The sequence below is a fragment of the Mycteria americana genome, chromosome 2 (genome assembly GCF_035582795.1).
Source record: "Mycteria americana isolate JAX WOST 10 ecotype Jacksonville Zoo and Gardens chromosome 2, USCA_MyAme_1.0, whole genome shotgun sequence".
Classification (NCBI taxonomy): domain Eukaryota; kingdom Metazoa; phylum Chordata; class Aves; order Ciconiiformes; family Ciconiidae; genus Mycteria; species Mycteria americana.
In genome coordinates, this window is record NC_134366.1 from 124,526,077 (window position 1) to 124,536,791 (window position 10,715).

Below are 10,715 nucleotides of genomic sequence, written 5' to 3' on the forward strand. Positions count from 1 at the left end.
AAAGTCTTGATAGACTAGGTTTGAGGGCATCTTCATTGTGAGTTTAGGATGGTCAGACTAGTTCCAAGTGGTGAAAGAACATGTAAATAATCTCAAGAAGAGATGCAGATTTTTTGTGCTGCTGTGCACCATTTTTGGTTCCCTACACACAAATTCTGAAGGGCTTTTGTGGATTTTTTGTGTCCTTATATTAAAGTCTACTAACTTACCAAGAGACTCTCCCTTTAGTTTTCACAAGTTTAGTTAAACAGAACTCGAAGGCTGAAGAAACAAAACTTCTGCTGTTGTAGAAACCTGTAGAAAGTACAAACCAGTATCATATTAAGATCTGATACCTGAGACGTAAAAGCTCGACTGTGCCCCATTAGAAATCTTCCATTTCCAGTTACACCTTTCAGCAGCCCTTTCTAACCCTGCTGGGTTGTAAAATACTGGACCTTAAATGGGTAATTCTGTGTATGCTGTTAGTCCTGGCACTTGAGTTGGCTGTATTTTTTTGGAGGAAGTGAAGAGGAACAAGGCAGCTTCCACTTAAGAAGGAGAAAAAGAAATGTAACTCTGCTAGTTGCCTTTTTTTTTTTTTTTTTGGTTGTTTTAATGGCAACCTTTTTGAAGCTGCTCTCAGAGGTTCAGAACTTTAGAACACATCCAGGCAGAGAGATTAGCAGGCAGGATAGTGCAGGTGAGGCACTGAAAGACACAGGATAAATACAATTTATCACATGAATTTAACCAGAGCTAGAGGGCATCTCTCTGCCAAGCGTGATTTGATTCATGCGGACACATACACATGTATGTGTGCACACACAGACGTGAGCGTGTGCATGTGTGTATGAGAGAAATTTCTTCTGTGCTTTGTGCTGAGGGTATTCACTGGAAATGATGTATGAAATGAAATCCCCATGCTCACGGCACGCAGGGAATATCAGACAGAACTACACAATCACTGCAGAGATGGGCTTTGCTATTGGCAGATCAAACACAGCCAGAAGAGCAAACCAACCTGAAAGACTCTGGGGAAAACAAATATTTTTTTTTAAGTTATAAAATAACGTTCCCACCATTTTAATATCATTTCTCCCATTTTCTCTCCCTCCGGCATTCCCCTGGGCAGCCAGCTACATTAGCTGAAGCCTTAGAGAGATAAAAGCCCTCCCCACACAGGTTTCCCCTTAAAAGCCCTTCACAATGTGTTAAAATTACATTTTGAATAACACTTTCTAGCTTTTTTATTAATTTTTTAACATGTTTTTACCATCTGAGAGGTTCTTCGTAGCAACAGTAGTGGGCGGTCATATGGGAAACAGGGGGTTGTGCTCTTTTCTCCTCCATGCTCGCAAGTATCACGCATTTGATGTTGCCTCTTTGAGAATCCAAAATAAATTAAACCATCTCCCAGCTATGCCATGAGTTGTAAGGGGAATCTGTGACAAAAGGAGTGGCTTTCCCAGGCCTTCCTGTCGGCTGATCCCAGGGCGAGAGCGCAGTGGGAGGGCCATAAGAAATCCTTCCAGGGACGGAGCAGGTATGGACGTACCCTCTTCTGGGGTGGAGGGGTTTCCCTCTACCCATCGCTGATGCTCAAATGCACCTTAGCACTTCTAGACTGCTCTGTTCGTGGTGAGATCATTTCAGCTTGGCTATAGATTGCTGAAGAAGGACGTTTATTTATAATACGCAGCGTAGGAAATTAGGCCATTGTACTTCTGCACAGGGGAAAGATTCATAAAAAGTCACACAGAATTATTCTTATATAAGTGACAATGACATCGTTGTAAGGAGGAAGCAGAACTTTATTTGTCTTACTTAAAATGATATATAGAGCACTTGTCTGTTTATTCCACTGCAAACAGCTTCTGCAAAAACAGCGGTAATTCCCTAGGGGGTTCTGCTGATAGTTATAAGTTACTTGAGCAAAATCTCTCAAGTGCGCTACTGCCTTACAGGTAGCCATTATTCTAGATTCAAAGGGCTTTTTGTTGTTGTTGTTTGTTTGTTGGTTTTTTAAAATTATGTTCCATGTAATATTGCTTTTTAAAATATAAATTGTGTCATAACACCACTACTTTTCAAGTAGGTAAGTATCTGTATCTAAATCAAAGGATGTACTGCCAAAGGAGAAACCAGTCAATAAATTGGCTTCATAATCAAATCTGGCTCAGGTTAAAGCAAAGTTAGTTTGATGGATTCAGCTGAAACCTAGTAAATAGCAGCCTACATAATTAAGCTGCTCTACCTTCATGTAGTCTCCCTGGAAGCTTATGGGCATCTCAAAGGCACAAGAGTGACAATCAGTAGCTAAGCCGAGGAAATGAACAGGCAATATTGCCCACCCAGACATCATTCCTTACCCCCCATTACCGTTGTCTCACCTCTCAGAAGGATTAGCCGAATTTGTCTTCAATTCTTTGACGGGACCACAACATCTTCTTCTAATTTAAGGATGGATTCTGGGTCTGGAAATCAAATAACTAATGTTATGCAACGGGCAAAAATCAACACTGAAACTTGGTCTTGCTCTCTTTTTCTCATTTACGCAAGCTTATGAGCCTATTGTCTATGAAGTCTCAGCCTTCAGCAGCACATTTAGAGGGTGTTTTTAAACAGATGACAGGAAGAAAAAAATAGAAAAGCAGGATAAAAACAAGCCTTGTAGTCCTCACAAACAGTTTGCATTTTTTTCCAGGGAGGGAGGAAAGAGAGTAATGAACTATCTGATGAGGCCAAAAGGAATGGGAATTGGCACTGAAGCTGACATGGGTTTGCACCATATTTATTAATTAATTGCAATCATCAAACTATTCCTTCAACTAACTCAGCTTTCCATAGCCCATTTTCAGTCTTGATTGATATTTTTCTGGTTGTTCAGCAAGAAAGTGAAAAGTGCAAGGTCTGTAGTTTCTTTTTAGTGTTTTAGTCCCAAAAAAGAGGTTTTCAAAAGTTGAAAATGTGTGAAGCTTGGCTTAATGTATTCATTGGGAAAAAAACAAAACCAAATTAATTTCCAGGAAATTAATGCAATATCTCTAATTTACTTTGAGAATTCATCATCATTTCTTGACTATTTTTGGTTCTTTGGTGACCCAGGGAAAGTCTCTTTCACTATGACAAAGCTTCTTTTTCTGTAAAAAATGGTAATAATAATTACCTGCTTCACAGCAGTGCGGTAAGATTCAGTTAATTAGTGTTTTCAAAGTGCTTTGAGATCCAAGGATGGAAGATGCAATAGAAATGCAAAGTATTATTATTATTCAGAGTTAACAACCAAATTTCAACCATTTGCACTTATCCATCTTAACAGCATGTACTCAAGGGAAGAAAACACATAACTTGTCAGCAGACAGTCCTCTTAATGTGGGTTATAAAACCACCTTCTTGATTACCATCTGGAGTAACATTCACAAGTGAGGGATAGCAGATGTGTGCGCATGGAGAGATGCATCTCACTTTCCCAATCCATTGGACACATCAGTGTTGCCATACTGTATCCATCCAGCCCGGTATTACACCTCCGACGCCAGCCAGCACTTGATGCTTAAGGGCAAACGAGAGTGACTCTTGCCTTTCCCTCCATCTCTTCAGGAAAAAAAAAACCCAAGCAAACTCCCCCTTCCTCCTTCCACTTCCCTCTTTCATAATAACAACTCAGCAGCCAACTGTGCAATGCTCTACAGTGGATGAAAATGTCTTCCTGACCCCTGTGTGCAATTAGTTTCCTCCCAGGAGCATGAGATTTGATTATTTTTGCCGTTATCTTCGCTTGTACAGCCACAAGTGTTATTATCTCTTCTCCGTTTTTCAGATAGGCTTTTTTTCTCCCTTGAAGATTAGCCTGAACCTTCCAGAGCCCTTGCGGTGAGGTGTCCCGCGGTGCCCCGCGGAGGTGTGCTGCCGCTGGGAGGGGGGAGCAGCGTCAGCCTGCGGTCGGCTTGCACGTCACTTCTGGCCCCTCGGACGTCTCCAGAGACCTGCCAGGCAGGGATGGGGACCGCTACGAGGAGGTGGAGGTGGAGGAGCTTCGTGAGCCATCTACAGAAGGGAAATTTGCCTGGGTTTAACGAGAAGAAATGGGTGTTCTGACTCTGCCGCCATCCTGCCCTGCTTTTTACAGGACGAGGAGGCAGGCACCTGAGAAGAGCCGTTCTGCAGTGCTCACCCATGGAAAGCCAGCGCTGAGCACACGTGGTTTAGTGGAATATTAAATACATGGTACTGGTGCCATTTTGTTTACATACCTTGGGTGGGAATAAACTGAAAGCAATCCTGCCCTCGGAACAGGAATATCAGTCCTTCCAAGCACCGCACAGCGTGCTAAAGGGTCCACCCCGAAAGGCAGCGCGGGTGGAAAGCAGGCATGCACGGCTGCTAAGGACGGCGTGGGCTGCGTCGTCAGAAAGGCTTGTGCAGTGTTATCCCCAAGCTCGGGGTTCGGCGCAGCGATTCCCAGAGGCACCGTGCCCCAGATGCCATCCATTTCATGGCTGTTCTCTCCGCCGCTCTGTGTTTTATGGGCAGGTGGGGCCAATAAAACACCTCACGCATTCAGCAGGAGCCTTTCTGCTGACACCGGTGGGCTTTGGATCAGGCCCCCCGTGGTTTGCTCTAAGTCAGATGCTGACATTTTCAAACTTCAGAGGTGGAAGTGCTGGAAAACTTAACCGAGTGCCTATGAAGTGCTTTAAGAAACGCACTAACAACATATTTATTAAATGAGCCACTTCCTTATCTTACTTTCAAACTGCATTAAAGAGAAAAAGACTTATAGGGGACAGAAAACAATATTAAAGTCGATCAAATGCACGCAACCCTCCGGATCCCCAGGATGCCACTCAGGCTGACAGGCCATTTTAAGTCAGAGAACCTGTTTTGTTGCAATGGTCTCAAAAAGCAGGAGAAAAGGCTGTTTTGGCCTAGCAGGTCTCTTCGCACTGCCACGTGGCTTTTTTGGTGGTGAGCTGGGGTTCAAAGGAGCACAGTGTATCTATCACTGCCATAGTTAATCCTATCATTAGAAGATATAAACAACCTTCTCCCACATTAGCAATGTTTACCTCATATTGCTCTAGCATTCATTTTCACTAATATGATACAAAAGTGTAATCATATGTAAGTGTTTTTTAATGTTAAGTAAGTGAAAACAGGTGGGTAATTTACCACTGGCTCTATACAGATTGGAGCTGGCATTTCACAAGGAAGACGTCGGACTCTTTCTTCTGTGTTTTTCATATATAATTTTTATTTTCCTGGTGTCTGCTGCTACTGTTTATACTTTATGCCACCAAGTCAAAGCCATAAGTGCCACCATGATTTTGGAGCCAGCAGAATGAAACGTTTGTTTAGAAAGCTTTCGGTTAGCCACAGGATGAGTGGGTTTGATGCAGGGGCAGGTATTCTTCACTCGTATTTGTGTTAAGCCTGAACGTTTTGCTTGTGTAAGTTACTTAGGAACTAGCGCTTGCTCCTGGGGCTTGATCTCTCTTGGAAGAATGAACCCTAAAATGGAGGAGGCAAAATCAGTGCTGACCAGTGGTTTGTGTTTTAAGATGGGGGACGTGCAGGTTTCACATCAAATTTACTGGATACCCCATTTTTACTTTCACCATAGAGTATGTTCTTATTCATTCATTCCTATAAATATAGTAATGCCCAGAAAACCAAATGAAAGATATCACACCGTGAAAAAGAACCTATAAAAACGTGGACAGAGAGAGTTTTGACCCAGCAAGCAGCCCATCCAGCCGTGGCTGGTCCCCTACGTAAAGGATGGGAAGGGGCTCAGGAAGCAGCGAAGTCAATGGGCTTTGCAGGGTCACACAGGTCAGACCCCACGGGGAGACCCAGCGCTCCTGCGTCCGCCCCGCTATACCACGCGGCCTTTTGTACGCAGGATCGGGCTTAATTTCCACTTCAAGAGAGTTTTGACTCCTAAGCTAGTGTTGCAAGATTATTTCTTTTTACCTTTGTTCCTTTTTTAGAATTCCTTTCTTTGAAATGTTTTGCTTAGTAGTAATTGCTGCTAAAATTTCACAGAACATTTGCAAAAGTGACAGCCTAATTCTAGAAAATTTGAAACATTTAAAAGGTATTTGTACAGAATTTTGGTGCTGAAAAGCTTTGTTGGTGAAGTTTTGTTCGCTGAAGTTAGCTAGGTAATTTTTGCAAAGCAGAGGCCTTAAATTTCAGTATGCTCCGCTTCCATGCATTTCCTTGCTATATTTGGCATAACTGGAGGAAAAATTGTATATCAGAGATTCTGTTTTAAGGCACCAGACGGGGATTTCAAAGGCCTTAGAAACGGTATGGAAAGTATTTGCTGAAAATTAAGAGATTTCCAGTGAAAACCATATATAAAAAAAAGCATCTGGTAGCTTAAAACGGTTATTCACATTTGCTTTTACACTAAATCAGGGCACTAATTAGCTCTCAGTACGGCAAAAAAAAGTGGCATTTTACAGAGCCTCCCTGTTTCCTACTTGAAATAGACCTAGATGTTTCCAGGTGGGCTGCTGCTCCGCGGCGATCGGAGGAGTCTGCCCGTGAGGGGCTTCCCGCAGCCTTCTCTGGGGAAGCCCACGTGCCCACAGCCACTGTGTGCACATCCACTCCGGAGAGCTCGCAGGCAAGAAGGGCAACAAACCCAGCCACATGTGAGCGTGACCGTGGGTATTCAAAGCATGCCTCCTTTTGGGACAGCGGAAAAGGATGCACAGCTCCACGGGGCTGGGGGGGGCTGCGGGTCCCTGCCAGCCACCGAGCCCACGCGTGGAGCTGTCGGAGGGCAAGGACGACCGTCCCCGCTCCCAGCCCAGCTAACAGCTCCATTCCACTCCCAGCTCTCTCCTTCCTTTCCTTCGGGCTGTAGCCTTTCTTCGTTATTTTCCTCTGGGGCTGCAATTTTTCCCGGTTAGCCACAGACAGTATATAAAACACATTTTACTAAAGTTCTTCCAACAAAAACTTCATTGAAACAACTTTTAAAGTTGTGAAAAAAATAACAGGAAATTCACACTTAGGCCCTTGAGGATGAAACATGACATATGTCTTCCAACACATAGGCACAATGGGGTGCACTATAAAAGTAAATAAGGATCACACCATGGTGCCTAGCTGTTGGAGGACATGCCTTTTGCCATTAAGTTATCATTTCCTTACTATTTTGTCCAAACTCCCATGTACTTTTAATTGTTGACTCCAGTGACTAAATTAATCTTCTTTCTTTCTTTTATTTTAATAAAGCAATGTGTGACCTGCCTTAAGGTTAGAGACTAAAAATTAGCACAAGCATTAACATTTAATATACCAACCAAAATGAAGATTTACATTGCAAACGGATAGGCAGTCTAAATTTAGGCTGCTCACAAAATGAGGCTATACACAAATGTATTTCATTAATTATATATGTCTAGGAGAACTTAAATACAGCCAACATTTATGCATGCTGAGTACATGTGCCAAAAATGTTATAGTCTTGTATGCTGAATGCAGTTTTAATTTGCATGTGCAGTGTGTTTTTTCAATAAAAAGGGAAAAAATTTCCTAAAATCTGCACATGCTTTCATTCTCCATTTGAAGTATTGGCAAAGCAGATCTTCAGAGTAATAATCATAGACTTCATTATTAATATCCAAGATGTATTTCATTCATTTGAAATCTTCCCTTGTGAAAAATTAGCACCCATTTGGACTCTTTTCATTCTCCAAAATGATCAGCTCTTGGGATTTCCTTCCCTTTGGGGGTTCTGGTGTAAACCCTTAAAAAAGGCCAAGTCATTCCTCAGAATATGATAGAGAGGTAGAAACACCTTTAACTACGGCGGTTCATTGGGTTGTTCTCCCACACGACAAAATAGGACACAGCCCATCGATAAAGTCACATTACCTGTTACTGGAACATATTTGTGAATCTTGTTTTTAGAGACCCATTTACAGGTGACAGTGTGCACCCCCAGGAGCCTCAGGCTGGCATGAAAGCCAGCCTTGGTACGAGAAGAGACCTCCTTCTAGCTCTGCAGAGATTCATTGCACCTTGCAGTTCCTGCAAACCCTGAATCCTTACAAGCCCCATATTTTCACCCAATAGCGAAATAGCAACTTACTCTTGAGCTAAACTGAGGCACTACAGGATGACCATCGCTGTCAGATTAAGAAAGGTATCTCCACATTCCTACCTGACCATGCCCACTTTTCACATCGGAAGGGGTTAGCCGTTGAACCGAAGACGCAGTAATCTGTTGCTAGTTCTGGAGTACTTACCCCGATTGCTGGCTGGGAATAGGTGTGCTGCATTTGTAACCGATCCGATTTCCACGCCTGGGTCCGATCCACAAAGGGACATACCCTTCCACTCAGTTGGGGATTAGGGGCTAGAAAGGAAGATACCTGACAACGTCAACCAAAGGGGAACATAAATATACCTGTGAATTGTGGAGTAAACAGCTGCTGAGTGATTAAAAGCTAAGTAAAGCTGAACCACTTAATCAGTTTTTAAAGCTGTTTGTTGCAAGCATCCTGCAAAGTGACAGATTTTTTTCTGCTATATAACAAAACATAAAATGAAAGGAGCCTTTCTTCCCTCACGACAGGTTAAAAGTGCTGTGCTGTCTTTTTTTCCCTGAGACTCTGAAGTGGTGTCACTTCAGGAGAATAGCTGTGCCCAGGAGGGACCAGCGCAGGAGAGGGGCCCATCTCCTCCCTGACTGGCACGCTGCATTGCAGAGACCCACACTGATGAGACTGACCCTTCAGCAAAGGAAACTGGAGGTTAAATACCAGAGATGAAAAATTCTCAGGGTCGAGTCTTTTATGGGAAAGCATGTTTTGCAAGAGCGTCCCCAAAAAGAGGGATGCGCAGGCTAGCAGGGACAGACCGTGCTTCCAGTGATGAACACACGCTCCTGAAAGCCACCCCACATGTGAATGCTGCCCCTAGGGCAAGTGTCTGCTGTAACCAGCAGATTGCAGTCTAGCCCTAAGTGGAAATAGTAAGTACGCTTGCTGTATTACCCAGAAAAGTGCCAATACCCTTTCTAGTTTCTGTACTGTATACAGAGGAACCAGGGCTCTCACCACTGAAGTACTATGGGGCAGAAGGAAGTTGCCCATCAAAACCGAGAAATACTAGACACAAGCTTTACCACAGGCAATCAGAGAGATGTTTATGTAGACAGTAACAAAGTTTCTAATCTGTATCTAGCATCCTCTCTATTGCAAGGTCTTTTTATCCATTCCCCAGAAATTAGGCAAGAGGGAAAGTCTTACAGACCTGGTCCTTTGACTCCAAGGTTAGTACAAAACACTGTCCATGAAGGGAGCAAAAGCCATCTTCTGTCTTTGAAGGATGGGAGCACTTCCCCACAGGAAAAGAATGATGCCACTGCTTTATTCTTAGGCTGTCGGAAGAAAGCAGGGGCCATCAGATAAGGAAGGAATCCTTCCTCTCCACCCCTGCAAGAGCGACGCAGAGCCAGATGCCAGGGCTGAGCAGCATCTGCTTATCGTTTTGGCCAACTCCATATTAGCTCTCACGTGGTATCTGCAGAGGAAATGAGTGTATCTAGGAAAGCAGCTAGATCTCTAAAGAGAAAGAGTTTGCTGTTCTTATGTGAGGCTGTTTGTTGGGAAAGAGATAAGCAGAGCAGCCAAAACTTCAGAAAGCGAATCATGGGATGTGAAGGGTCCTTTCTGAAACTACTTGGAAGTCAAGATGCTGGGAACCAATTCTTGACATTTCTATCTTATTGCTAGCAGATGCGTAGCAAGGCTTGGTTTGACAAAGGGATGAGCATGAGATAAAGTAATGGGAAAATGTCCAAAGGAATTTGAAGAGGCATTTGGGGCTGGAGTGACATGGCACTTCCTATTTAAGAGGAGTTTTGATCAGAATCCTATCTGAATCAGACTTCAGGGCTGATGTTTGAAAAAGTTTGGAATTGCACTTTTAAGTTTTGATTCAAATCAGCTCCAGGTCTGAACGAGTACACGTCAAGAACTTTTACACAGACAAACTTTGCTGAGTTTCACGTTGAATCTGCAGTGCTGGATAGAACCGACATTTATTAGCTTCTCTTTCATACCGTCTCTTAAACTTGGGACATCTTTCTGAGTGACAAAGGTTCTGCCTTCTCCTTCAAGCCTCTCCTTAAGACAAATCTCTACTTTGATTTTACAAAAGTTAAGCAATAGCAAGTTGGGGAAATAGGTAGGAAAAGGGAATATTCAATATATATAACTGGGCCTATTACAAAACTCCTTGCACATACTCCTGAGAAATTATATGCTGCATACTCATCTCCCAGACTTTCATGCATTACTCATCTGCCTAAATTGTCTTCCTTCTGCATGTTAGCATCTAGCTCAGTGACTAAGGGTTTTCTGCTGTTTTGTAACAGCTGGGTGTGAGGACTGTATCAGAAGCAAAGTACTTGCACAGCGTAGCAGCTTTTCAGAGATGGCTCAAGGTGGGACTGGGCTCTAGACCTCACAGTCCCCCGAATGGAAGAGCTGGGTCCCTGAGAGGATGGGAAGAAGGATGCCCTGCCGGTATGTCTTTCGGGAGTGGCATGAAGAGCTGAATCGGAGGGGCAGAATATGCTTTGCTCCTTCTCCTGCAGGTGTGGCATGGGAAGGGCTTTATGGCCATGACTGCCCACACACTTCTCATAACCAACTGCCTTGCGGGGCTCTCCGTGCTTGCTCAGCCTCTGCCTGGTATTTATC

The 10,715-nt window shown here is 43.5% G+C and overlaps 1 long non-coding RNA gene across 1 annotated transcript; it reads right to left on the bottom strand.

The window, feature by feature from the left end:
* Positions 1-205: 205 nt before the first annotated feature.
* Positions 206-9,341, bottom strand: LOC142406757 (uncharacterized). The gene is made up of 4 exons (XR_012774693.1): positions 9,262-9,341; positions 8,253-8,362; positions 2,373-2,456; positions 206-294 (listed from the first exon to the last, which is right to left on the bottom strand). It is a non-coding gene; the product is annotated as an uncharacterized LOC142406757 (long non-coding RNA).
* Positions 9,342-10,715: the final 1,374 nt, after the last annotated feature.